Here is a 26,576-nt window from a genome sequence, read left to right on the forward strand (position 1 = left end):
CCAATGCAAGTGTCAGACACACACACACATATCCCTGCATGTGCAGGTAAATACACATCCAATGTTTGTATTCACAAGCTCTGTCGTTTCCTCCCAGTTTTCATTCTTTCCCTCGCTTCCAATGGACATCATCTTCATTTTTCCCTCCACTACAACTTCGATTCTCATACTGCTATCCACAACACCATCATTCGCAACTTGCTGCTACCTCCGCTCTGTCCAATCACAGCATCCATTCACTCAAGGCCACCATGAAACGACAGATGCTTTTGCACTCTTTACAACTTGCTCAACCCAATTCTCCTATTGCACCTCCCTTACCCTTTATTCTCACTACATACCACTGCAGTTAACCTTCGGGCAACATCTTCTTTCAACTCATTATCAGTCTTCACAACCAGTCCAATCAAATTACAAGCTTGATGTACCTTTCTGAGTTCAGCTTCTCCTTATGAAAAGACCATGGCTGGCACCACTTCATCCATTACTTTGTCTCGTTATCAGTTCCATTGTTCTCAATCAGGCCACATGTGTCCCCTCCTTTATAAAGACTAGTCGCAGCGATGAAACCAAGAGCAGTAGCCACACAAGGATGAATTCGCAAGTTTCTGCAGCCTACGTTCAAGTGATATCAACCAATGCGAGATTGACTTCACAGCAGAAAAACCGCTGTCAAACTGAGGATCTAAAATCTGAAAACAGGCTGTTGTCACGAGCAACCATTTAATACATGCTCTTACTAACATAGGCAGTGAAAAAATGGCTTCTTAATGCCAGTGACATGACAAAATGGCTTCTAGGCTGCAACTTTAAAATTCTGCTTAAAGGTTGCATAAAATGGCTTTAACCCTGGTAAAAGCTACATTCCTAAATTAATCATAATGTACTCTGACAAAGATTAGCAGACAATGCTCCCTTTACAGCATAGAAATAACTAGACTAGGTAAGACATTACTCGCTATCCTAACTGATCTTGCAAGTGCAGGTGCAAGAATAATTTCCCAAGATAGGAGTACTTGGATATGTGAAGCAAGGTTGGTTCCCAGGAAATATCATTTGGCTAAGTTGCTGTCAATAATGCCATTTTATTAAATTTACTTGGTAATTGTCTGAATTTGTCCTGTAACCATGGCTGTGTTTCTTTTCAAAAAAAGATATAAAAATGTCTGTCTTAAGCCATGTTTGCAGTTTCTCCTACGGACACAGAAGTGTTTGACCTCAGTGTTGCTGGACAATCTGTGCCCGGCCTTGATAATTAAAGTGTGAAATCTTGCAGAACCAGACCAAGTTGCTAGTGTTTAATGACCAATCGTGGAACCAAGAGACCCCTCCTGTGGGTTGAGATCTTCATCTGGTGCAGTGACTCAGATTCGGTCCGGACGGATTGTGCACACAGGTGTAAGAGCCTTGAGTCCTTCGCTATTGAGTATTGAGGAATCGACCAGCCTGACATGAGTATTTCATATTTGTTTGGTTTTCCTCTCATTCAAGTAGTGATTGACTCGACCCTTCGCTGTCTATCGTCTCAGTCCAGCCCAAAGATGATCAGTCTTGTAAGAATTCACAAAACAAACAGGTCGGGATCTCAAGGGTTGGGGACCCCAGCAAGTCAGGGACTTCCACTAACAGGCTGGGGACCTGTAAATAGGGTTGGGGACCCTAAAAAGAGGTCGAGGACCTCAAGGAAGTCGGGGACTTCCACTAACAGGTCGGGGACCTGAACACAGAGTCGGGAACTCTGATTCAGTCAGATTGGCGCTGTCTAAGTTGATTCCTAAATTGTTCTGTGAAAGATGAAATACAGAAGTATCGCAATACATAATATCGAGACTATCGAGGGTTTTGGAAAGTTAGGAAGGGTTCACGGAAGTCGGTAGATTGTTGTGTGTTGATGGGCTGTTAAACAGTAAAGGTTTTGAGTCGGGACCATAAAAGGAAGGGTGTTTAAGATGGGGCAATAATATAGACAAGATGGAAGATCCGTCTTCATCATTGGTAAAACTGTGTGGGAAGTATCCGGAGAAGCCTGAAAGCCTGTGGAAACTTTCTGGCACCTTAAACAAGACATTGGGTGATGAGCAGTGGCCACTAGGTAGCCCTCAGTCTATTCAGTTGACCACTAATCCAGAATCTGGTTTCCAGCATCTGCAGTCATTGTTTTTACCTTATTCAGTTGGTTAAGTCAGCCCAGATATTGATTTGGCAACGAAACCTAGTCTCTGAAACAAAAGAATTGATCGGACTGTGGCGGCAATTCTGTGATGAAAGCCACAAAGAATCACAGTTTTTGTGCTCATGGCAGGATACTGCCACCAATTTGGGAACTGAATTGACTAATGATAGTACCATGAAATCTACTGAGGTCCTCAAAAATGAATGTGCTCGAGTTAAACATCTACAGAAACAAAAGGAAAAGTCATCGGTGACTGGTAAACGAAAAGGAGTGTGCAGTTCGATGGTTGGCTTTGGTTTGGGTGCAGGAGACTATGAAAATTCAGATTGAGATGATTGGCGTTCCTATCTGCGCCTTGCACTGCCGTCTCCCCACCCGCACCTAACTCATAAGTGAATCTTAATGCACCCCACTATTATTCCAGCCCCTGCCAGATTGGCAAGTCCAGAGCCCCAAATGCCCCCTGCCCTACCCTTTCCCCACAGACTGTCCAACCTCCTGCATATCAAACTGCTGTTCCACCTAACTCTCAAATTCCCCTTGTTCCCCTGCTGCCGACCCTTGTATTTTTCCCGCCTGGATTAATGCCCGTTAACAACGCTCTTTCTCCCATTCCTCAGGTTCTTGTTAGCTCAGCAACTGCAACTTAACCTCAGACATATGCTGCTTCCACAGCTACACCTGTTCCCCTGCCGCCCACCGTCCCCCCCCCACCCCCCACCTAGTTTGTGAACCCTATTGTTTGGAACACTCACAATTGACAGAAATCAAGCTCTCGCCAATCTTCGAACAAACAACTCATTCAACGATCAGAACCCTTTTGAATTCCTCTTCTGAGGACTTGGGGGGATAAAATACCCGCATCAGGCGTGTTCCCTATGACAGAACTGCTGAACCCAAGGGTTGGTGCACCCGGTCAAAACGCCACTATCCGTGTCTACTATCCCTGGAAGCCTTATGAAATGATGTCCATTCTCAGTAATGTACTAAACCACCACAAGGCTCCTCAACAGTTTGTCGATTTTCGAAACACCACAAATACAGTTTATGATGGCACTACCCAGGACCTTTGGGCCCTTCTTGAACAAGACCTTACCCATACTGAATATGTCTGTTTCACTGAACATATTTGGTCATAATGATGATTTTGCTGTCCTCTCCAATGCTGTAGCTCAGGATCAGCAGTGACAAGATGATATCCTTGCTGCTGCATCCGCCATACAGGCAAAATCTATTGACCTTACCTGCATCCTCGAACTTCGCTCTAAAGGTAAGGAGTCTGCTGAAGATTTCCTTGAAAGCTTCCGAGAATGCTATGAGTCCTATTCTGGGGATCGGGCTTGGAATTTCCATGTTGTCAATGCTCAATATAACTCCATGTTATTAAACTGTTTGCCGCCCTCTGTCACCACAGCAGTCAAGACAAACAACCTGCACTGGGTCGACACTAATCCTAGTCAACTCCATCGTTCTGTTAAAACTTTGTGGAAACATCAGAGTGTAGACAAAGCTCCAACCCGTATAAAGTCAGAATTTATTGTCCAAGAAGAGACGTCTCACTACAGTGGTGACCCTGCCTCCCATCCAAGGCCACAGTCATGGGCATGGCCGAGGGGCCTGTCTCAGGCAGCTCCCTCAGGGCAACCCATATCACTGGGCTCGTGACTGCCCAAACTGAGGCTGCTTTATTTAGTGGCAACCCTCTTTATTGGGCATCGAACTGCCCAAAAGGGGCAAAAATGGAGGAACCAAGGAAGTACTTATGGAAATTATCCTCAGGATCCCTACGACAACTGGGGGAAACTCTCTAATAATAATCACTCACCAACACAAGCGAGAGGCAGAGGATGAATCACTAATTTTTCACAAAACAACCCTTTTCTCAATGACTAGGTAACTTTCCCTTACGGTCTGTGTCTTCCAAGCAGAAACCCATAGTCTTACTTAAAGTTGACGACAGATGGTATCCTTTTCTGATTGACACAGGGGCCTCAATGTCTTCTGTGAAATTCAACATAAACCATCCAATCTCTAAGGAGACAAAGACATTATCTGATTTTCAAGAAGAAACCTTCAAATATTCACTTTCTGATCCAGTTCCTGTCTATTTCCAAGGCTCTTCCCTGGACCACCGCTTTGTGATCACTACCACATTATCCTGCAAATCTAATGGGACGAGACGTGCTGTGTACCTTCCAAGTTAAACTCGACTGCTCACCGATGGTGTCCAACTTGACTCTAACTCAATTGAATGCCAACTGTATGTGTCTACTAAACTCCAATGGTGGTCACTTGACCTTGACCCCCAAGGATGTGGATATCTCATCACCCTCGCTTAAGATCAGACGGGCCAAGACAAATCCTTTGAAGACTTCTTTAGAGACCAGATTGGTACTGAATGGACTATACAGATCTTGGCTTGGGTCACCAGCGCAGAGGGTGAAGCAGATTTCATTCAAGTACCCTGTTGCCTGTGGAAACAAGTGGATACCATAACCCCTTACATCACTTGAAAGGTTAATCCGCCTCATCATGCTAGGAACCTGGGCATTTTGGTCCACCATGTAGTCACCAGGGCTGACCCACACCGCTATCAGCTGCAAACATTTCAAGGAGGGATGGCTATCCCCAACTCTGCAACTCCTCCCTCTCACAATGCCACCCTCCGGCACCATGAAAGTCGAGACATCCTTGATTTAGTCCACCCTGATGTACGGGCCGAAACATCCTCCAATGTTGGACTCACGGATTGCTAAGCTATTCAAATTACCCTCAAACCAAATGTTATTCTACCATCCATCCGCCAATACCCACTGAAATGACAAGCAATACTGAGCCTTCCTGCTCTAATTGATGACTTTCTCCATCAAGGCATTCTGATCCATTGCCAATCACCCTGTAACACTCTAACTACGGCTGTCCCAAAACCTGGCAAGCCAGACCAGTATAGACTGGTTCAAGATCTAAGAGCTATCAACGCCATTGTGCAGCCTCTTCATGCCCATATTCTAGCCTCGGTACTACCAGATGCTACATTTTTCGCTGTTGTTGACCTGCAACATGTCTTTTCTGCTCTGCCTCTTCATGAAGACTGTAAGTACCTATTCACATTTACCTTTAATGGACAGCAACTGACGTGGACTCAACTACCTCAAGGCTGCATACACTCTCTAACCCTCTTCTCTCAAGCCTTACAAAACAATTGCGGTCTCTAACCCTTGCAGGCGGGTCTATATTGATCCAATATGTAGACAACGTCCTTGTTGCCAGTCTGGATGAAGAATCCAACCGCTCTGATGTCATCCCCCTCTTCAACTATCTGAAATGCCTGAGCTATGTAGTCTCTCCAAAGAAGGTTTCCATTGCACAACATCAGGTAAACTTTCTAAGTTTCACTCTGTCAGCTGATTCACGCTCTCTTGAACAGAGCCGCATCACTGCTATTGTCAACTTCCCAGTCCCAGCAACCGCAAAACAAGTACGCCAGTGGCTGGGCATGGTCAACTTCTGCTGACAATGGATCCCTAATGCAGCTCTCCTCATTAGGATGTTGACCCCATTTACCTCCCATGAAGGTACGTTCAACATCTGCTCAGAGACAAAGCAAGCCTCCAGTGAACTTAAGCAAGCCTTGTCACAAGCTCCAGCTTTGGGAAGACCACTCTATGACTGACCCTTCCATCTGTACTGCACTATTCTAGATGATTGTGCCTCCTCAGTTCTCACTCAACTACATGGAGATCAACATTGCCCAGTTGCCTATTTTTCCACCAAACTTGACTCTGTTGCCTTAGGTCATCCCGTTGCACTCAAATCCTAACTGCTATTTATCTTAGTTTGCAGTCTGCAGAAAATTTCACACTACAGCAGGACATGGTCATCCACAGTACTCATGCTGTAGTTGCCCTGTTGAGACAATTGCAAACTCAACATTTCACTGCTGCTTGCCAAAACCAATATGCAATTTATCGCCTCAACAATCCCCAACTGACCTTTAATTACTGCACCACCATTAATCCTGCCGATTTCCTTGCACATTCCCCCTTCACCATTATCTTCTCCTGGTCAGGATTGTTTTTTCCTCATCAATGAGAATATCCAAATTCATCCAGATCTCTCTGACGCCCCTATCTCAGACCCCGATATCAATATGTTCACTGATGGTAGTTCTTCAACTGACCAAATAGGTCAGACTCCGTGATAGTTGATGACCATGGCTCTGTCCTGGAGTCTGCTGCTTTTGAGACTCCCCTTTTCTGCCCAACAAGCTGAGCTTTTTGCCCTCTTCCGTGCCTGGATCATCGGGGCGGAGCTTTGTGTTCACATTTACACTGACTCCCGATATACTTTCGGGGTTGTGCATGATTTTGAACAACTCTGGGGAAACAGAGGATTTTTGACATCATCTGGTACTCCCATTTCCCACTGCCAACTTGTGTCAGATCTTGTAACCACACTCCTGCTTCCAAAACAAGTTTCTGTTATCAAATGTGCTGCCCATACAACTGGCTAATCTCCCACTGACATTGGTAACTGTGCTGCTGGGGAGGTTGCAAAAGAAGCCTCTCTTGACCGTTTTATGATTGTGCCTAAAATGACGAGCCAGACTGAAAGGTCTGACAAAAGTGGTCGACCTCAGACAAACTAATGCCAACCATTAAAGATGTTGTTACCTTCTGAAAGGCATTTTGTGGTCCAAAGCAGGCTGTTATAATAATCCTATTACTAAACTGTAGACCACTCCGGCTGGACAGATGTGTACACCTGATGCTCTTGCTTGATGGGTACTTGATTGCCTCCACAATACTACAGACTGTGGTGCTCGCTCGACATCTGATCTCCTTTTGACCACCTGGTGGCACCCTCGCCTCCAGCAGATGGCCCAACGTGCCAGTGCTCGATGCCTCACCTGCCAAGATCACACCCCAGGCAAAAGTGGGCCTTGCCCAATGTGGAAGGGCCCTTCCAAACCCTCCAACTTACCGTCATTGAGTTACAGATGTGTCAACACTATAAGTATGTTTTGGTCATTGCTAGATGGGTTGACGTTTACCCCAATTCTAACGCTACTGCCAAAACTGTTGTAAATATCTTACTTAAGGAGATTATTCCCCACTTTGGGGTTCCCTTTGGCCTGCCTTCTGACAATGGTCCTCATTTTATTGGCAGCATCAATGAGAAATTATGCTCTCACTTTGGCATCCGCCGCCAACTTCAGCGTGCTTATTGCCCACAGGCTGCAGGGTTCATGGAGCATTGTAACCAGACTCTGCAAACTAACCTTGCCAAATTGACTTCTGAGACAGATCTTTCCTGGGTTAGGGTATTGCCTTTGGTATTGTTTCACCTATGCTGCACTCCTGTTGGTAAAACTCACTTGTCCCCAGCTGAAATCATCTATGGTCGAGCTTTGTGCACACCCTGGAATGATGCCTCCTCCCCTATTCACTTTCATCACATGACTGAAGACATGTCTTCCTATGTCCTTTCCTTGACTAAAGTTTTGCAAGGTCTTCAGTCCCAGGTCTGTGCTGCTCATGAGTAGCTCCCTTCCCTCGACATTGTTCTGACTGTTGAACCAGGCTCCTTTGTTCTCATCAAGAATTGGACGCGCCACAGCCTCCAACCTCGATGGGAAGGACCCTTCCAGGTCCTCCTCACCACCCCGACTGCTGTTAAAGACACTGGGTGCTCCACCTGGATTCTTCTCCACATTGCAAGGTCATCGCAGGAGTCCCTTGCAAGGGCGGGGGGGAGGGAGATGGAGACGTTGGGGAACTGAGAGAGGAACCAGAACCAGACTACAAAGATATAACTGCACGTTTTGAATAGTAAGTCTTCTTCTGTTTTAGATATCCTAACCCTTGGTCCAGAAATGACCATAATGATGAAGATCGAACATACCCCACTATATGGACTTGTCATCGCCAGCATTGGTGCTCAAGGAAGGACCATTTACCCGAGTGATCCTGAGCTACCAGAGGCTGTGTACCATCAATGCCGGAAAGATGCCCTTGTGTGCCGATAGACCAATTCCTTCGATGCACTGAATGTTACCAAGAAAGACTGTCGCAATGGTCAACTGCAACAAGAAGATCGGACAATTCATTTACAGGACAAGTCTCAATGGTCTTTATCCTGTCAAGGTGTTGTTTAGATTAGATTACCTACAGTGTGGAAACAGGCCCTTCGGCCCAACAAGTCCACACTGACCATCCGAAGAGAAACCCACCCCCCTAAATTTTCCCTTGACTAATCCACCTAACACTACGGGCAATTTAGCATGGCCCATTCACCTAACCTGTACATCTTTGGACTGTGGGAGGAAACTGGAGCAAACCTATGCAGACACTGGGAGAATGTGCAAACTCCACACAGACAGTTGCCTGAGGCGGGAATTGAACCCAGGTCCCTGGCGCTGTGAGGCAGCAGCGCTAACCACTGTGCCACCATGTGTTGTGTGCCAGCTTGATTTCAGTTGTGCTATGGGCGGCCCTGGTAAGCCTTATTCCCTATTCTAATAGGTCTAAATCTGCATGCAACAAAAGAGAAAAGGGGGAAATGTTACCTTTCACTAACAATCTGTTTCTTCAGAGTCATAATAAAATATTCGGCCGGGATGAAGTGGTCTATTACCCCCTTTCATCAGCAAAAGACTCTTTGACCCCTTTCCCCCTCCCAAATCCCAACAAAGAAGTATGGAACGCTTCTAAGGCATTTATGGGACATAATATTTCTTCTGACTGTTACTTATCCCCACCCCTTAGTTGCTTATGGACTTCCTCTAATAAGTCCGGGATAGCCAATCCCAATTGTTACAATGGTATGGGATGGGGGTGCACGTATATGAATGTGACCAAGACTATTCCCTGCGCTATGATCAAATGTACCATTCGCCACTGCTCTCCTGTGGGGCCTCACATCTCATGTGTATGCCCAAGAGGAGGAGTGTGTCTCTGTTATCGCTGGTACTCAGGTCCTTTGTGGAATGGGCAATGGCACCAACCTCTACTATGAGACCCCTAACAAGATCACCATTTTCCCAATTGTGAGATGGAAGGAACCATTCTGGGACAATAATCACATCTCTTACCAAAAGACCCACCTCTTTTTATTGAGCAGCTTTCACCCTAAGCACTCAGGACAACCATACTTTGTAGCCATGGACTACCCATACGTTGGGAGAAGTCACAAAGACAGGCCTGCTTCTTATTGGGAAGCTCCCTCCATTATCTACACTAAACCTGGTTACTATATTTTCAGTCAAGGCAAAGCAACCAACTACCTTGTCCTTAATGAAATAGGTACCCCCCGTGCTGTAGCTGTAGGAACACTTTTCCTGACTACTGTTCCCTGTCCTGGGATTGGGATTGGGGTTTCCCTGTTAAACATTCAGTCTCACCTGAATTCTGTGCACATTGGAGGGATGCAAAGGCTTTGGGCACCGCTAAAGCTCAGTCCGTGGGGTACGCATTTCTTACTACCTTTTCCTTATGAGGGTCTGCAGGAATTATTAGCCATTAAAACAGACATTATCTCATTTGCGGCCTCACCCTCTTGGGCAACGAGACGGCCTCCGTCTTAGCAGGAGTGCTCTCAGAATTGAGACATGCTTTCAGAATTACGCCTGTTTAAACCAACAAAACCGGTACGCCTTCAATTACCTGCTCGCAAAAGAGGATGGGGTTTGTGCTATAGTCAAAGGCAAATGCATGATGGGGGTTACTGACCTCATCGAGAATATTACCAGGCATGTAGATAACATCCACACCTTCGTCAATCAAATGACAGAAGAGACGGGATGGGGAGATTGGGGCTTTGGCTCATGGTACAACTGGTTGATAAATCTTGCCATTTTTATTGGTATTGTTTTAGTTTGTCTTTTTGCTGATATTGCAATTGTTAGATGTATTATTGCTAAGCTAATAGCTTCTGTTGACAGCATCGGCTCCCCCCAGAAAGTGCTTCTTCTCCATCCGGATAAAGATGCGATCACCTACCCTTACTTCCTCCCCAGAGGAGAAGCAAGTATGGCAGTCTCTGGCGTCCATTCGATTGGACTGATCATATCTATGCCCTCCCATCCTATGGAGTGGTCATGGAATGACCAAAGGGGGGAGATGAGGATCTAAATTCTAAATACAGCCTGTTGTCAGGAGCAACCATTTAATACATGCTCTAACATAGGCAGGGACAAAATGGCTTCTTAATGCAAGTTACATGACAAAATGGCTTCTCGGCTGTAAATTTACAATTCTGCTTAAAAGTTGCATAAAATGGCTTTGACCCTGGTAAAAGTTGCATTCCTAAATTAATCATAATGTGCCCTGACAAAGATTAGCAGATAATACTTCCTAGAGATAGCTAGACCAGATAAGACACTACTCACCATCCTAACTGACCTTGCAAGTGCAGGTGCAAAGAATAGTTTCTCGTGATAGGGGTGCTTGGATGTGTAAAGCAAGGTTGTTTCCCAGGAAATATCATTGGGTTAAGTTGCTGTCAATAATGTCATTTTATTAAATTTGATTGATAATTGTCTGAATTTGCTCTGTAACCATGGCTGTACTTCTTTACAAAAAAAATATAACAATGTCTTTGTCTTAAGCCATGTGTGCAGTTTCTCCAAGGGACACAGAAGTGTTTAACCTCAGTGTTGCTGGACAACCTGTGCCTGGCCATGATAAATAAAGTGAAATCTTGCAGAACCAGACCGAATTGCTAGTGTTTATTGACCGATTGCGGAATCAAGAAACCCCCCCCCTTCAAAACTTGCAGAGTCTTCCAAAATGTCCTTCTCACCAACATATTATCATCTCAGCTGTGCTTCGCAGTCTTGACACAATTATGATCGATGTACCAACCATTTCCAGTCAGGAGAGAAAGGCGTTGATCTGAAGCAGATCACCATTTCAGCATTCAGCCTTATCGGCAGGCACGAGAAACTGCAAATGACATCTCCAACTTTTACAATGACACCATCGAACAGCTCTTGCTCCAACCAGTTGTCAAGTTTTCAATTTTCACTGATAGTACGCAAACCATGAACTCTCCACAGCTCCACACAATACCGCTGCAAAAACCAAGGATGGAATTTGATGTACATTTTTATTTTCTTACTGATGTTTACTGGACAACTTGGATTCCCTGTGCCAACTGACACCTTGGTGTGAATTAATGCAAAAGAGAGGGTTTACTTTAAATATGGTGAGCAGTGCAAATGATCAGAATTTTGTTTGAACATTGGTCAATGAGTCATGAGATGAAGGAAGCAAGCTTGTGAAGAGGGCTGATGAATGAAGATTAATGATGAGAGATTACATTAGATTACTTACAGTGTGGAAACAGGCCCTTCGGCCCAACAAGTCCACACCGACCCGCTGAAGCGCAACCCACCCATTCCCCTACATTTACCCCTTTACCTAACACTACGGGCAATTTAGCATGGCCAATTCACCTGGCCTGCACATCTTTGGACTGTGGGAGGAAACCCACACAGACACGGGGAGAACGTGCAAACTCCACAGTCAGTGGCCCAAATCAAGAATTGAACCCGGGTCTCTGGCGCTGTGAGGCAACAGTGCTAACCACTGTGCCACCGTGCCGCCCAGCTGAAGGTGCAGACGGAAATGAAAGCTTAAGCACAATTTGCCAGAGCAGTGTGGGTATTTGTAGATTTGTAAGTGCTGTGGTAAGATGACACAAGTGTGAAAAATGCACAGCAAAAGAGAGTTCCAGGAACAGCAGTGCAGCTGAACTCAGTATTAGGGTGGCATTCAAGGAGGCACTTGGCAAGAACAGGAAGAAAGGGACACAATGCATTGGATGGGAATCAAACTCAGGCCTCCCACACGACAGGCGAGAATTCTACCTCTGAACCACCAATACAAGTGTCAGACACACACACACACACTCCTGCATGTGCAGGTAAACACACATCTGCCTCTTTTCCAACACTTGTATTCATAAGCTCCGTCGTTTCCTCCCAGTTTTCTTTCTTTCCCTCACTTCCAATGGACATCATCTTCATCTTTCCCTCCACTACAAGTTCAGTTCTCGTACTGTTATCCATGACACCATCGTTCACAACTTGCCACTTCCTCCGCTCTGTCCAATCATAGCATCCATTCACTCAGGTTCACTATGAAACGACAGATGTTTTCACATGTTTACAACTTGCTCAACCCAATTCTCCTATTGCACATCTCTTACCCTTTATTCTCGCTACATAACACTGCAGTTAATCATTGGACAACATCTTCTTTCAACTCGTTATTGTTCTTCGCATCCAGTCCAATCAAATTACAAGCTTGAAGTACTTTTCTGAGTTCAGCTTCTCCTTATGAAAAGACCATGGCTGGTGCCATTTCATCCATTACTTTGTCTCATTATCAGTTCCGTTGTTCTCAATCAGGCCACATGTGTCCTCTCCTTTATAAAGACTAGTCGCAGTGATGAAACCAAGAGCAGTGGTCACGCAAGACATAGAACAAGGATGAATTCGCAAGTGCATTTCGCTTTTACTTCTGTAACCTACTTTAATGACATATGTAACCAATGGTGGAACTGGGATTTGTCACATGCAGTATCTGCCATGGTAATTCCAAGTTTCTGTCCCCCAAAAATATTCGAACATTACTGCTTAAAGCCTTTACTTTCGATATTGGCCCACCCATGCCAAGCTCATCCAGGATAGTTGCACATTTGCCTCTTTCCGATAATGTGGAACTTTGTCCAGACACATTCTGTCGACATATTTTCAGAGAAACCCAAGCCCGCTAATTACTACTTCATGATTAAACTCTCAAAAGTCAGCAAACTGATTGACTTTGTCACCAACCGTGTTATGAAGCAGCAGATTCTGAGCAATAGTTGCTCACTGACCACCCACTTTGTGGGCCACTCAGCTCCTGACCTCTGGTAAAGGGGCTTACTCGCAGCGTTGAGGTTAGCGAGGCTTCGCTTGACATTAACGCCATGTTTTTCCTGAGTCTGGCATCAATGAGCCCTGGAATTTATGGTCTAACTTCAGCAAATGGACTGCAGCAGTTCAATAAGCAGCCCAACATCGCAAGGGGTAACTCAGGACTGCCGATAAAAAGTTGTCTCAGCCAGTGGCTCTCATGTTCCATGAGTGAATTAAAATAAAGTTGACCCATGATTATCATGATTGTGACACATCTATTGGGACCAGGTTAAAAGTGACAAGAAGGTGATGAGCATTCTCCTGATAAGGTTGTATATGCTCCACGCTAAAATAAAGCCCAGCAGCTGACTCTAAATTCCAGCTTCAATTCAAGGAAAGCAATATTACAAGCGTTGGTTAAGGCTTTTGTCAAAGAGTTTAGAATTGAAGAGGTGCTACTCTAAAGGAAAGATGTCAAGAGGTAAACATGCCTAAAGTGAAAACTCCATGCATATGTCCTAGAGACCACAGTAATGGACTCGAGACAGTGTTGGATATACTGAGGCCACTTTGACAATGGTTGATGGGTTTGAGCAGTTTATGAAGGGAGAAAGTTACAGGAAAACAGTAGCGTTTCATTTGTGATCCTACTGGGCATAGAACGCGATTGTCATTGTAAAGTTACAGTTCGAGTCAGACAGAATTGTAAGAACTGATTGAATATGAATGGGGGCAACCTTGGAAGAAGTAAAGACTATCTCATGGCCTTGTTTCACTCCATTAATATTTCCCAAGACTATTTCTGCTGTTTCATATGACCAACCTTTACCATTGCATAGCTTCGCAGGAATGCATTAGTAAATGGATGTGAACATAGGAGGTATAGTTAATAAGTTTGCAGATGTCAGATTACAACAGGATCTTGATCAGATGGGCCAATGGGCTGAGGAGTGGCAGATAGAGTTCAGCTTAGATGAATATGAGGTGCCGCATTTTGGGAAAGCAAATCTTAGCAGGACTTATACACTTCATGGTAAAGTCCTGGCGAGTATTGTTGAATAAAAGAGACCTTGGAGTGCAGGTTCATAGCTCCTTGAAAGTAGATTCGCAAGTTGATAGGATAGTGAAGAAGGTGTTTGGTATGCTTTCCTTTATTGGTCAGAGCATTGAGTATAGGGGTTTGGAGGTCATGTTATGGTTGTACAGGACATTGGTGAGGCCACTTTTGGAATATTGTATGCAATTCTGGTCTCCATCCTATCGGAAGGATGTTGTGAAACTTGAAAAGGTTCAGAAAAGATTTACAAAGATGTTGCCAGAGTTGGAGGATTTGAGCTCTAGGGAGAGGCTGAACAGGCTGGGGCTGTTTTCCCTGGAGCGTCAGAGGCTGAGGGGTGACCTTATAGAGGTTTACCAAATCATGAGGGGCATGGATAGGGTAAATAGACTAGGTCTTTTCCCTGGGGTGGGGGAGTCCAGAACTTGAAGGCATAGGTTTAGGGTAAGAAGGGAAACATTTAAAATGGACTGAAGGGGCAGGTTTTTCACGCAAAGGGTGGTACAGGTATGGAATGAACTGCGACTTTAAGTGATGGAGGCAAAAGTGAGGACTGCAGATGCTAGAAATCAGAGTCTAGATTAGAGTGGTGCTGGAAAAGGACAGCTGGTCAGGCAGCACCTGAGGAGCAGGAAAATTGATGTCGATTTTCCTGCTCCACGGATGCTGCCTGACCGGCTGTGCTTTTCCAGCACCACTCTAATCTAGACTGGAAGTGATGGAAGCTGGTACGATTACAACATTTAAAAGGCATCTGGATGAATATATGAACAGGAAGGGTTTAGAAAGATATGGATCACGTGCTGGCAAATGGAACTAGATTATCTTAGGATGGCTGGTTGGCATGGACAACTTGGACCAAGGGTGTGTTGCTATGACTGTGTGACTGCATAATTATGACAGGTAGGACGTGAGGTTTTTGGAACCTACTTTCATGTGTGAGGGCTGTGCTGTTATTTTCGGAGAAGAAAGGTGAGTTGGCTTGTCTGTCCTAAGGGAAGGACAATGTGGTCACTGTAGTAACGTCACGATAGAACCAGATTTTCCATTGTTATTCATAGTGATACCTCCTTGTTACTTCAGGTGAGATCACAGAGAAGAACCTAACCACAAAGCCTGCAAAACATGAGGAATTCTCCCAAGTAATATTGTTGCCACAGACAAGTGCCTGTTTTTAATACAAATCACACAGAAAGTGCGCCTCATAGCACATTCACGGGTGTGTTTTTTTTAAATTTGAGGAGGTTAATGAATATAGCTCTTTTGGTCACATTTAAGTAACATCTGTTTATAGAGACTAGACTATCTAATTACATTTGTAATTCGTATAAGATAATAAGAGGAGACAAGGGTTTTGGAATTTTTGATACAACAGGTTTGTAAAATAAAGTATTCAAAGTATTTTTGCATGCAATTGGTGCCATCAAGGCTTTTAGTGTTCCTCATAAATCTAACACCATTTGATAACGTTCTTGTGTATTCTTTTCACATTATTAACAATAACAAGCAGTTCTCGAACCATGTCAGCTACTTAGCTAAGCGAAAGTGAGGACTGCAGATGCTGGAGATTAGAGTCGAGAGTGTGGTGCTGGAAAGCACAGCAGGTCAAGCAGCATCCGAGGAGCAGGAAAATTGATGTTTTGAGCAAAAACCCTTCATCAGGAATCTTAGCTAAGTATAGCCAAGGATAACTCTCATCTGTCAAAGAAATCTGAGAAATGTTTAAAAAATGCAATATCTGTGATAATTTGGGAGAGACTTTGAATTAAGCAATCCATGGAGTATTAGTTCGAGCAGCGTCAAGTTTCACAAGCTCAGGCCTGTATGTGAGCTGGTGTCACTGGTAGAAGGAAAATGCTGAAGGTTTAAATTAAAAACAAATCCCTCTATAATCCCAATCTACTTGAACATGTTGGTTCAATTAAATGAGTCACATGGGGACACGAAGCCACTTAGAACAGCTTATAATAAGTGTCGTACTAGTGTGTGTACCTCAGACTGTCACAGGAGAAAATATGAATATGGTTTCTGGATTTGCCGTCTGAGCTCATCTTCACTGTGAGTTGGCAATAACATGAAACAGAATTTATTCCATCTGGCATCCAGTATGGAGAGTTGCTTAACAGATTTAACAAATTAATTTCACACTGGAGACAGCCACCATAAGACCATTACAAAAGACTGATCATTGTTAAATGAGGCAGTATTGTGAATAAACCAACTTCCAGAGGATTTGTGAAGAAGGGTCACAACTGGGAATATATACAGCAAACAGTCACCAGGTAAGGAGGTTATGTTACTACTGCTCTTAGTGCCATTTCAATGCCTGGCCTATGGATCAGTCAGTCGCTATGAATAAACAGTAATTGATGTTAGTAAGACTTAACCCAATGGAGTTTATTTCTGTGACAGATTGGTAGGCCACTAAATTTGGCTCTTTTATATCATAGGGAACATTTTCAACACCAGTCCCAATAAAACTTGTCCAAAAACTGATCATAGTTTGTTAATTTCCCACCTCTCACACTGCAAAGGAATATTTTTTCACATTAGAGTTATGTGTCAAATATATTTGTGCACTATTTATTATGTGAACTTTGATAGAAAGGAAGATGTAAAGCCAATTTGGAAGTGTTCTTAACCATACAGAACAGAAGCAAACACCTTGACAAGCACAGGGCAGGTAAACACTCAACAATTTGCTCACAGATATTTCAGTCTGTACCTGTTCTCTAGAGAGTGCATTTGCTTTTTATTTGGAAACAAACTCTCCTGCAATGTTGCAGATGCTCTTCTTTCTTGCTATTTTCTCTTTTTCAGGTTTTGGGAGCCCCATGTCGGTCAAAATAGGGTCCTGACTCCATTATATATGGGGAGTTTCCTCACATTGATCAAATAATGGCCAGATATTGGGCTCTTCTTTCAATTAAGTGCAGTGGGCACGGTCTCAAATATGGAGGGCCAATAGAAGGCATTCAAATATTGAAGATGCTGTAGCCTGCAGTTCAGGAGAGGTAAATGGAATACTTCCATTCTAAGGTGTTCTCTCCCCACCAACTTATTTAAGTATTAGATTTATAAATAGACCTGAAACCCATTCCAATATTATGGAAGGGGTGTCCTGCCATCACAAGCTTCATTTTGCATTCTTGACTGAGAGCCCTGACATTCATTAGTATGTTTGAACTGCTGCACCCAATGGAAGATATTGCTTGACTGACAGTTTCTTTGTGGTGTTTGGTGCTGTTAATTGCACAATGCTTATTTACATAAGATAAAGATTGTCAAGCACTGGTAGTGAGATTTTGGACATCTCTATAGGTCAAAGGTAAAGCCTCTATAGTCTTATCACATTAGAGAGAGATTACAATGATGGTGGTTTAACCTGAGGGTCAGATGAGGAGCAGCATTGAGAAGGCAGGACTTTTGTGGTAACCTGAGTTGACATGGGAATTGAATGTGCACTGTTAACATTATTCTTTATTATAAATCTGCCATCCAGGTAGCTGTACTAACCAATCCCAAATCCTATAGCATATAGTTCCATGAACACTGCTGTAACTTAAGGTTCAATATACTGGGTGGATGAACATGAAAGTATATTAGCTTGGCATGGAGGGTGCGAAGAATCATTGGTGGAGGTGCATAGGTTGCTGTGGAGGTATACGAGTCTATGAGGGTGGGTAGAGGTTTGTAGATTACCATGGAGGATAAGAGGAGCTATGTGGAAAGGATGGAGGGAATGAGAAGCCATTGTGATGGGTGGAAGGGCATAGGTTGATATGGGAGTGTACAAGAAAGACATTTTGAATGTAGCTTTCGAAAGATTCCCTCATCCTTTATTATCAAGTGAGTCAAAAGTTAATGGGGGCAGCAGGGAATATAGAGTTGAGGCCACACAGAGGGCAAGGAGCCCCTAATTCATATGTTTGTCCAATCCAAATAATGGTCCACAATATCTGTGAAAGACCATTAATCATGACTCCTTGAAAGTGTGTCCCTACTCCAAAAAGGTTAAAGGAAACTTGGAGATCAATATCCCCACAAAAGGCCTAGATAGGTCAGGAATGCAGGGTGCAAGCTCATGATCTGTACCTTTATATCTCCTTGACAAAAAAACGGAAATGTCAGAAATGGGTTTGGAAATCCTAGGATTGGGAGTTGGCTGCCTTGCCTAAACATCTAGGTAAAAACAATGACTGCAGATGCTGGAAACTAGAGTCTAGATTAGAGTGGTGCTGGAAAAGCAAAGCAGGTCAGGCAGCATCTGAGGAGCAGGAAAATCGGCTTTTTGGGCAAAAGCCCTTCATCAGGAATAGAGGCAGGGGGCCTGCAGTGGAGAGATAAATAAGAGGGGGTGGGGGTGAGGAGAAAGTAGCATAGAGTACAATAGGTGAATGGGGCTGGGGGTGGAGGTGATAGGTCAGAGAGGAGGGTGGAGTGGATAGGTGGAAAGGAAGACAGGCAGGTAGTGGATTCTGGATTAATTGTGCTGGAAGAGCACAGCAGTTCAGGCAGCATCCAAGTAGCTTCGAAATCGATGTTTCAGGCAAAAGCCCTTCAACAGGAATAAAGGCAGTGAGCCTGAAGCATGGAGAGATAAGCTAGAGGAGGGTGGGGGTGGGGAGAAAGTAGCATAGAGTACAATGGGTGAGTGGGGGAGGAGATGAAGGTGATAGGTCAAGGAGGAGAGGGTGGAGTGGATAGGTGGAAAAGAAGATAGGCCGGTAGGACAAGTCCAGACAAGTCAAGGAGACAGTGCTGAGCTGGAAGTTTGAAACTAGGATGAGGTGGGGGAAGGGGAAATGAGGAAGCTGTTGAAGTCCACATTGATGCCCTGGGGTTGAAGTGTTCCGAGGCGGAAGATGAGGCGTTCTTCCTCCTGGCGTCTGGTGGTGAGGGAGCGGCGGTGAAGGAGGCCCAGGACCTCCATGTCCTCGGCAGAGTGGGAGGGGGAGTTGAAATGTTGGGCCACGGGGCGGTTTGGTTGATTGGTGTGGGTGTCTCGGAGATGTTCCCTAAAGCACTCTGCTAGGAGGCGCCCAGTCTCCCCAATGTAGAGGAGACCACATCGGGAGCAACGGATACAATAAATGATATTAGTCACATCGGGAGCAACAGATACTAAACATCTAGGTAAAAACAATGACTGCAGATGCTGGAAACTTGAGTCTAGATTAGAGTGGTGCTGGAAAAGCAAAGCAGGTCAGGCAGCATCTGAGGAGCAGGAAAATCGGCTTTTTGGGCAAAAGCCCTTCATCAGGAATAGAGGCAGGGGGCCTGCAGTGGAGAGATAAATAAGAGGGGGTGGGGGTGAGGAGAAAGTAGCATAGAGTACAATAGGTGAATGGGGCTGGGGGTGGAGGTGACAGGTCAGAGAGGAGGGTGGAGTGGATAGGTGGAAAGGAAGACAGGCAGGTAGTGGATTCTGGATTAGTGGTGCTGGAAGGGCACAGCAGTTCAGGCAGCATCCAAGTAGCTTCGAAATCGACGTTTCGGGCAAAAGCCCTTCAACAGGAATAAAGGCAGTGAGCCTGAAGCGTGGAGAGATAAGCTAGAGGAGGGTGGGGGTGGGGAGAGAGTAGCATAGAGTACAATGGGTGAGTGGAGGAGGGGATGAAGGTGATAGGTCAAGGAGGAGAGGGTGGAGTGGATAGGTGGAAAAGAAGATAGGCAGGTAGGACAAGTCCGGACAAGTCATAGGGACAGTTACTGAGCTGGAAGTTTAGAACTAGGGTGAGGTGGGGGAAGGGGAAATGAGGAAACTGTTGAAGTCCACATTGATGCCCTGGGGTTGAAGTGTTCCGAGGCAGAAGATGAGGCGTTCTTCCTCCTGGCGTCTGGTGGTGAGGGAGCGGCGGTGAAGGAGGCCCAGGGCCTCCATGTCCTCGGCAGAGTGGGAGGGGGAGTTGAAATGTTGGGCCACGGGGCGGTTTGGTTGATTGGTGCGGGTGTCTCGGAGATGTTCCCTAAAGCGCTCTGCTAGGAGGCGCCCAGTCTCCCCAATGTAGAGGAGACTGCATCGGGAGCAACGGATACAATAAATGATATTAGTGGATGTGCAAGTAAAACTTTGATGGATGTGGAAGGCTCCTTTAGGGCCTTGGATAGAGGTGAGGGAGGAGGTGTGGGCACAGGTTTTACAGTTCCTGCGGTGGCAGGGGAAAGTGCCAGGATTGGAGGGTGAGTTGTTTGGGGTGTGGACCTGACCAGGTAGTCGCGGAGGGAACGGTCTTTGCGGAAGGCGGAAAGGGGTGGGGAGGGAAATATATCCATGGTATTGGGGTCTGTTTGGAGGTGGCAGAAATGTCGGCGGATGATTTGGTTTATGCGAAGGTTGGTAGGGTAGAAGGTGAGCACCAGGGGCGTTCTGTCCTTGTTATGGTTGGAGGGGTGGGGTCTGAGGGCGGAGGTGCGGGATGTAGACGAGATGCATTGGAGGGCATCTTTAACCACGTGGGAAGGGAAATTGCGGTCTCTAAAGAAGGAGGCCATCTGGTGTGTTTTGTGGTGGAACTGGTCCTCCTGGGAGCAGATCTGGCGGAGGTGGAGGAATTGGGAATATGGGATGGCATTTTTCAGGTAGGACAGGTCATGAGGGCGGTGCTGAGCTAGAAGGCTGGAGCTGGAGTGAGGTGCACCACCCTCATGACCTGTCCTACCTGCCTATCTTCCTTTCCACCTATACACTCCACCCTCCTGTCTGACCTATCACCTTCATCCCCACCCCCATTCACCCATTGTACTCTTTGCTACCTTCCTCCACCCTCCTCTCTGACCTATCACCTTCATCCCCACCCCCACTCACCTATTGTACTCTATGCTACTTTCTCCCCACCCCCACCCCCCTCTCATTTAGCTTCCACTGCAGACATCCTGCCTCTATTCCTGATGAAGGGCTTTTGCCCGAAACGTCGATTTTCCAGCTCCTTGGATGCTGCCTGACCTGCTGTGTTTTTTCCAGCACCACTCAAACCTTGCCTAAACATCTGCACAGTGCAGAGACACCACAAAAATCCAGTCCATTAAATTAATTTTACTTGCATATTGTCACGAGACATTTGTACGTTTATACGATGGTATTTCTACAGTTCAGGTTTCCTTTGTTGAACCCTTGTCAGTGCAAGTTGATTAAACTATAATCCAAGTTCAATGCATGAAATCTAAACTGTAATGAATACATATATTGACAAAGCCAGTCAAAAGAAAAATCTGTTTAATGTTACTTTTGACCAAGCTTTAGGTCCTCTGTCTTAATTCCTCCTTGATAAGCTTAGTGTCACATTTTCTTTGGTTAATATCACTGGTGAAGTTTCTTGAAATGTTATTAAATGTTCATAGAACATAGAACATAGAACAATACAGCACAGAACAGGCCCTTTGGCCCACGATGTTGTGCCGAACATTTGTCCTAGCTTAAGCACCTATCCATGTACCTATCCAATAGCCACTCAAAGGTCGCCAATGATTCTGACTCTGCCACTCCCACAGGCAGCGCATTCCATGCCCCCACCACTTTTATAATTGCAAATGTTGTTGCTTTTCATCAAAATGTCTGATTTGTTGGGTGATATTACTGAATTACTTACATTTGTGATATTTATGGAACACAGTCTGGTTTAATGTGTAATACTAATTTACAATGATGGCTGCATTGTGTTATGGAGTATGAATCAGTATTAGATGATTAACTATACAGAACATGTGCAACAGGGAACATCACTGAACTTTTAACAAACAAGTAAAACACAATAAAAACTGAAGAAAAAGAGAAAGAAAGACTGTGTTGAACTCCTTTGTTAGGCTTCACTTAATCTTTGAAAAAGGAATCTGTGATATAATGCAGGGGTTTATGATTTACTGACAGTTGATAGTACAAGGAGCAGTAGATTATGACAGTAATTACATTGGATTGCATTCAGCACAGCCTTTCACCCCAGCCTGTCCATAACTGGCATTTATGTCACCCCACTCTGTGTCCTCCTGCTCCCTTTCAGCTAACACCATCAGCACAAGCTTTCACATGTCGAGCAGAGAAGTGCCAGATGAAATTTAATGCAGAGAAGTGTGAAGTGGTTCATTTTGTTAGAAGAATACAAAATTGGAGAAATAATATAAAATAAAGGTAACAATTCTAAAAGGGGCACAGAAGCAGAAGGAGCTGTGTGTATTTGTACATAAATCATTGAAGGTGGCAGTGCAGGCTGAAAGAACAGTCAGTTTCTTTCAATAGATGCATAGAGTACTCAATCAAGTGAATTATGGCAAAATTATATAGAACACTGGTCTGCTTCGATTGAAGTTTTGAATCCAATTTGGTGTCAACTGTAGAAAGGATGGGAAGGCATTACCACAACGCAGAAAAGATTCATAGGGGTGTTTCCAGGAATGAAAAACTACAGTTACATGGATAAATGAGAAAAGATGGTTGAGTATTCAAAATTATGAGGTGTCCAGGCAGAGTGGATAGGAAAAAGTTGTTTCCACTATTGGAAGGATTGAGAACAAGAGGACTCAGATATAAGGTAATTGTCAAAACAAGCAACAGAAACATGAGAAAAAAATTCTTCACACAGTGAGTGATTGGGAGCTGGAATGTATTGCCTCAGCGTGTGGTGGAGGCAGATTCAATAGACATATTCTAGGGACAATTCAATTATTAGCTGAAAAGGAAGAGCATACAGTAAGGACAAAGTGTTGAGTTCCTGAGGTGAATTGTTCCTTTGGAAAGCCACCTCTGACATGGCAGGCTGACTTAGCTGTAATTATTCTATGATTCGGTGTTTATCCAGTTTGACTTTAAATGCATCTATATTATTTACCTTAAATACACCTTAGAGTTATGGAAGCTAAGGAAACAGACCTTTCAGTCCAACCAGTATGTGCTGATCATAATTACAAATTAAACTAGCCCCACCAGCATGTGCTTGGCTCTTATTCTGTCAAACATTTCTTATTCATGCCCTTATCAGAATGTTTTTCGGATGTTTGTTACTGTACCCACATCCACCACTTCCTCTGGAAGTTCATTCCACACATGAACCACCCTCCATGTAAACAAAAATTGCCCCTCATTTTTAAAATCTTTCTCCTCTCACCTTAAAAGCATTCCCCCTAGTCTTGAAATCCTAAGGAAAAGATACCAGCCATTCACCTGATCCATATCCCTTAATATTTTATAAGCTTCCATAAGATCACTCCTCAACCTCCTACGTTGCAGTGAAAAGAAATCCCAGCCGATCCAGCCTCTCCCTGCATCAAACCTTCCATTCCTGGCAACATCCCGGTAAATCTCTCTGAACCCTCACCAGCTTAATAATGTCCTTCCCATAACAGGGCCACCAGAATAGGACACAGTATTCCAGAAGAGGCCTCACCAACCTTCTGTACAACCTCAACATGACGTCCCAACTCCTATACTCTAAACAATGAATGCAAGTGTGCTACATACCTTCTTTACCACCCTATCTATACATGACACAGACTTCAAAGAATTATGTACCTGAACTCATTGGTCTCGCTGTTCTATCCAAGGTCCTACTTTTAATTGTATGACTCATAGAAGTCCATGCTAATCTCTGAAGTGTGACTTGATCAAAAGCCTTTTAAAAGTTGATGGATATTCACATCCAAATCATATACATAAATGATGAAAAACAGTGGACCCAGCACCAATCCTTGTGGCATACTACTGGTCACAGGCCTCTAGTCTGAAAGGCAACCCTCCACCACCACACTCTATCTCCTACATTCAAGTCAATTTTAGTATCCAAATGGCGAGTCCCCTATGGATTCCATGTGATCTAAACTTGCTAACCAATCCACCCAACAGAATCTTGTTGAATGCCTTGCTGAAATATATACTGAAAATGTCTACCACTCTGTTTTCATCAATCTTGTTTGTCCATTGCTCAAAAAACTCAATCAAGTTAAAGAGTCAAAGAATCATGGAGATGTACAGCATCTGAACAGACCCATCAGTCCAACTCATTCATGCTGACTAGATATCCTAAATTAATCTAGTCCCACTTCCCAGTGGCCAACATCCCTCTAAACCCCTCCTATTCGTATATCCATCCAGATGCTTTTTAAATGTTGCAATTGTACCAGCCTCCACCACTTCCTTTGGCAGTTCATTCCATACACACACCATTCCCTGTGCGAAAAAGTGGCCTCTTAGATCCCTCTTATATCTTCCCCCTCTCACCTTAAACCTATGCCTTCTAGTTTTGGACACCCCTACTCTGGGGAAAAGACCTTGACAATTCACTTTATCCATGCCCCTCATAATTTTATTAGGTCACCACTCAGCCTCCAATGCTCCAGGGAAATTGGCCCTGAGTTTATTCAGCCTCTCCCTATAGCTCAAACCCTCCAATCCTGGCAACATCCTTGCAAATATTTTCTGAACCGTTTCAAATTTCACAACGTCTTTCCTATAGTAGGGAGACCAGAACTGAACACAGTATTCTAAAATTGGCCGAACCAATTTCATGTACAACTGCAACATAACCTCCCAACTCCTATACTCAATACACTGACCAATAAAGGCAAGCTTACCAAATGCCTTCTTCACTGCCATGTCTACCTGTGACTCCATTTTCAACGAACTATGAATCTGTTCGCTTTATTTGACAACACTCCCCAGGATCTTAACACTAAGATTACTGAGGCACGATTTTCTACAAACAATGCCATGTTAACTAACCCTAATCGGTCCTTGCCTTTCCATCTACATGTCAATCCTATCCCTCAGAATCCTCTCCAACAACTTATCTACCACTGACATAAAGCTCACCAGCCTATATTTCCCTGGCTTTTCCTAAGAGTCTTTCTTAAATAATGGCACCACATTAGAAACCCTCCACTCTTCCAACACCTCACCCATGGCTGTCAATGATACAAATATCTCAGCAATCACTTTCTAAGCTTTCCACAGAGTTCTTGGAGATACCTGATCAAGTCCCAGGGATTTATCCACCTTTATGGGTTTTAAGATATTCAGCAACACCTTGTCTCTATTACAGAGACCTTTTAAGATATCACTGTTTGTTTCTCCAAGTACCCTAGTATCCATACGCTTCTCCACAGTAAAAATAGATGTGAAATACTCATTTAGTATCTCACCCACCTCCTGTGGTTCCACATATAGACAGCCTTTTTTGAACTTTATGGGGTCCTATTCTCTCCATAGTTACCCTTTTGCCCTCAGTGGTTTTGTAGAATCTCTTTGGATTCTCCTTAACCCTATTTGTCAAACCTATCTCATGTCCCATTTCCTGATTTCCCTCGAGTAGACTCCTATTGCCCTTATACTCCTCTAGTGATTCACTCCATCCTAGCTGTGTACCCCTGATATATGCCTTCTCTTTTCTTGACCAGAGCCTCAATTTTCCTAGTCATCCAGCATTCCCATTCACCAGTCTTGCAATTCATACTAACAGGAACATACTGCCGATAAACTCTCGTTACCTTATTTTTTAAGGCCTCCCGTGTTCTAGCCATCCCTTTACCTGCAAATAGCTTCTCCCAATCAACTTTTGAAAGCTTTTGCCTAATACCAACAAAACTGGCCTTATTCCAATTAAGAACTTTAACTTTTAGTTCAGGTTTATCCTTTTCCATACCTATTTTAAAACCAATGGAACTATGAAGACCCAGTGCTACCGACTGCTACTTAGTCCCTTGCCTTGCCTTATTTCCCAAGAGAAAGTCAAGTTTTGCTCCTTCTCTCATATGTACATCCACATTCTCAATCTAAAATTTTCTTGTTCATGCATATTCAAGCCCTTAACATGATCCCAGCCTATGTTTGGAAAGTTAACATCACCTACCATTACAACCCTATTATTCTTAAAGATATCTGAGATCTCCTTTCAAATTTGCTTCTGAATTTCCCGTTGAGTATTGGGGGGGGGGTGGGGGCTATAGTACAATCCCTCAATAAAGTGATCATTCTTTTCTTATCTCTCAGTTCCATCCAAATAACTTCACTGGATGCATTCACAGGAATATGCTTCCTAAATACAACTATAGTGTTATCCCTAGCCAAAAATGCCACTCACCCATCGACTCTTGCCCTGTCTCTATCCACCTACAGATAAAGGTGCCCAGAAATCATCCCTTTTCTGCTGAAAAAACAAATAGGTGCAGTTTTCAAGTGTTGGGTGAACCTTCATTCACTCTCCTATGCTTTTCTACCTAATGATTAGATCCCCTGTGGAAACAGGCCATTTGGCTCAACGACCCTTTGAAGAGTTATCCACCTCCCTACATTTATCCCTGAGTAATGCACCTAATATGATGGGCAACTTAGCATGGCCAATTTACTTGACCTGCACATCTTTGGATTACGGGAGAATGTGCAAAATTTACACAGTCGCCCATGGTGGGAATCAAACCTGGGTCCCTGGTGCTGTGACACAGCAGTGCTAACCACT

General features: G+C 44.2%; 1 protein-coding gene across 1 annotated transcript in view; it reads left to right on the forward strand.

The window, feature by feature from the left end:
- The first annotated feature begins 16,129 nt into the window (after positions 1-16,129).
- Positions 16,130-26,576, forward strand: part of ppef2a (protein phosphatase with EF-hand domain 2a) — a 64,745-nt gene continuing 54,298 nt past the window's right edge. Inside the window, exon 1 of the mRNA XM_072549469.1 lies at positions 16,130-16,418. The gene's annotated coding sequence lies outside the window, so the exon portion shown is untranslated. The remainder of the gene's footprint in view (positions 16,419-26,576) is intronic.

The sequence above is a fragment of the Chiloscyllium punctatum genome, chromosome 1 (assembly GCF_047496795.1).
Source record: "Chiloscyllium punctatum isolate Juve2018m chromosome 1, sChiPun1.3, whole genome shotgun sequence".
NCBI classification, from domain to species: Eukaryota; Metazoa; Chordata; class Chondrichthyes; order Orectolobiformes; family Hemiscylliidae; genus Chiloscyllium; species Chiloscyllium punctatum.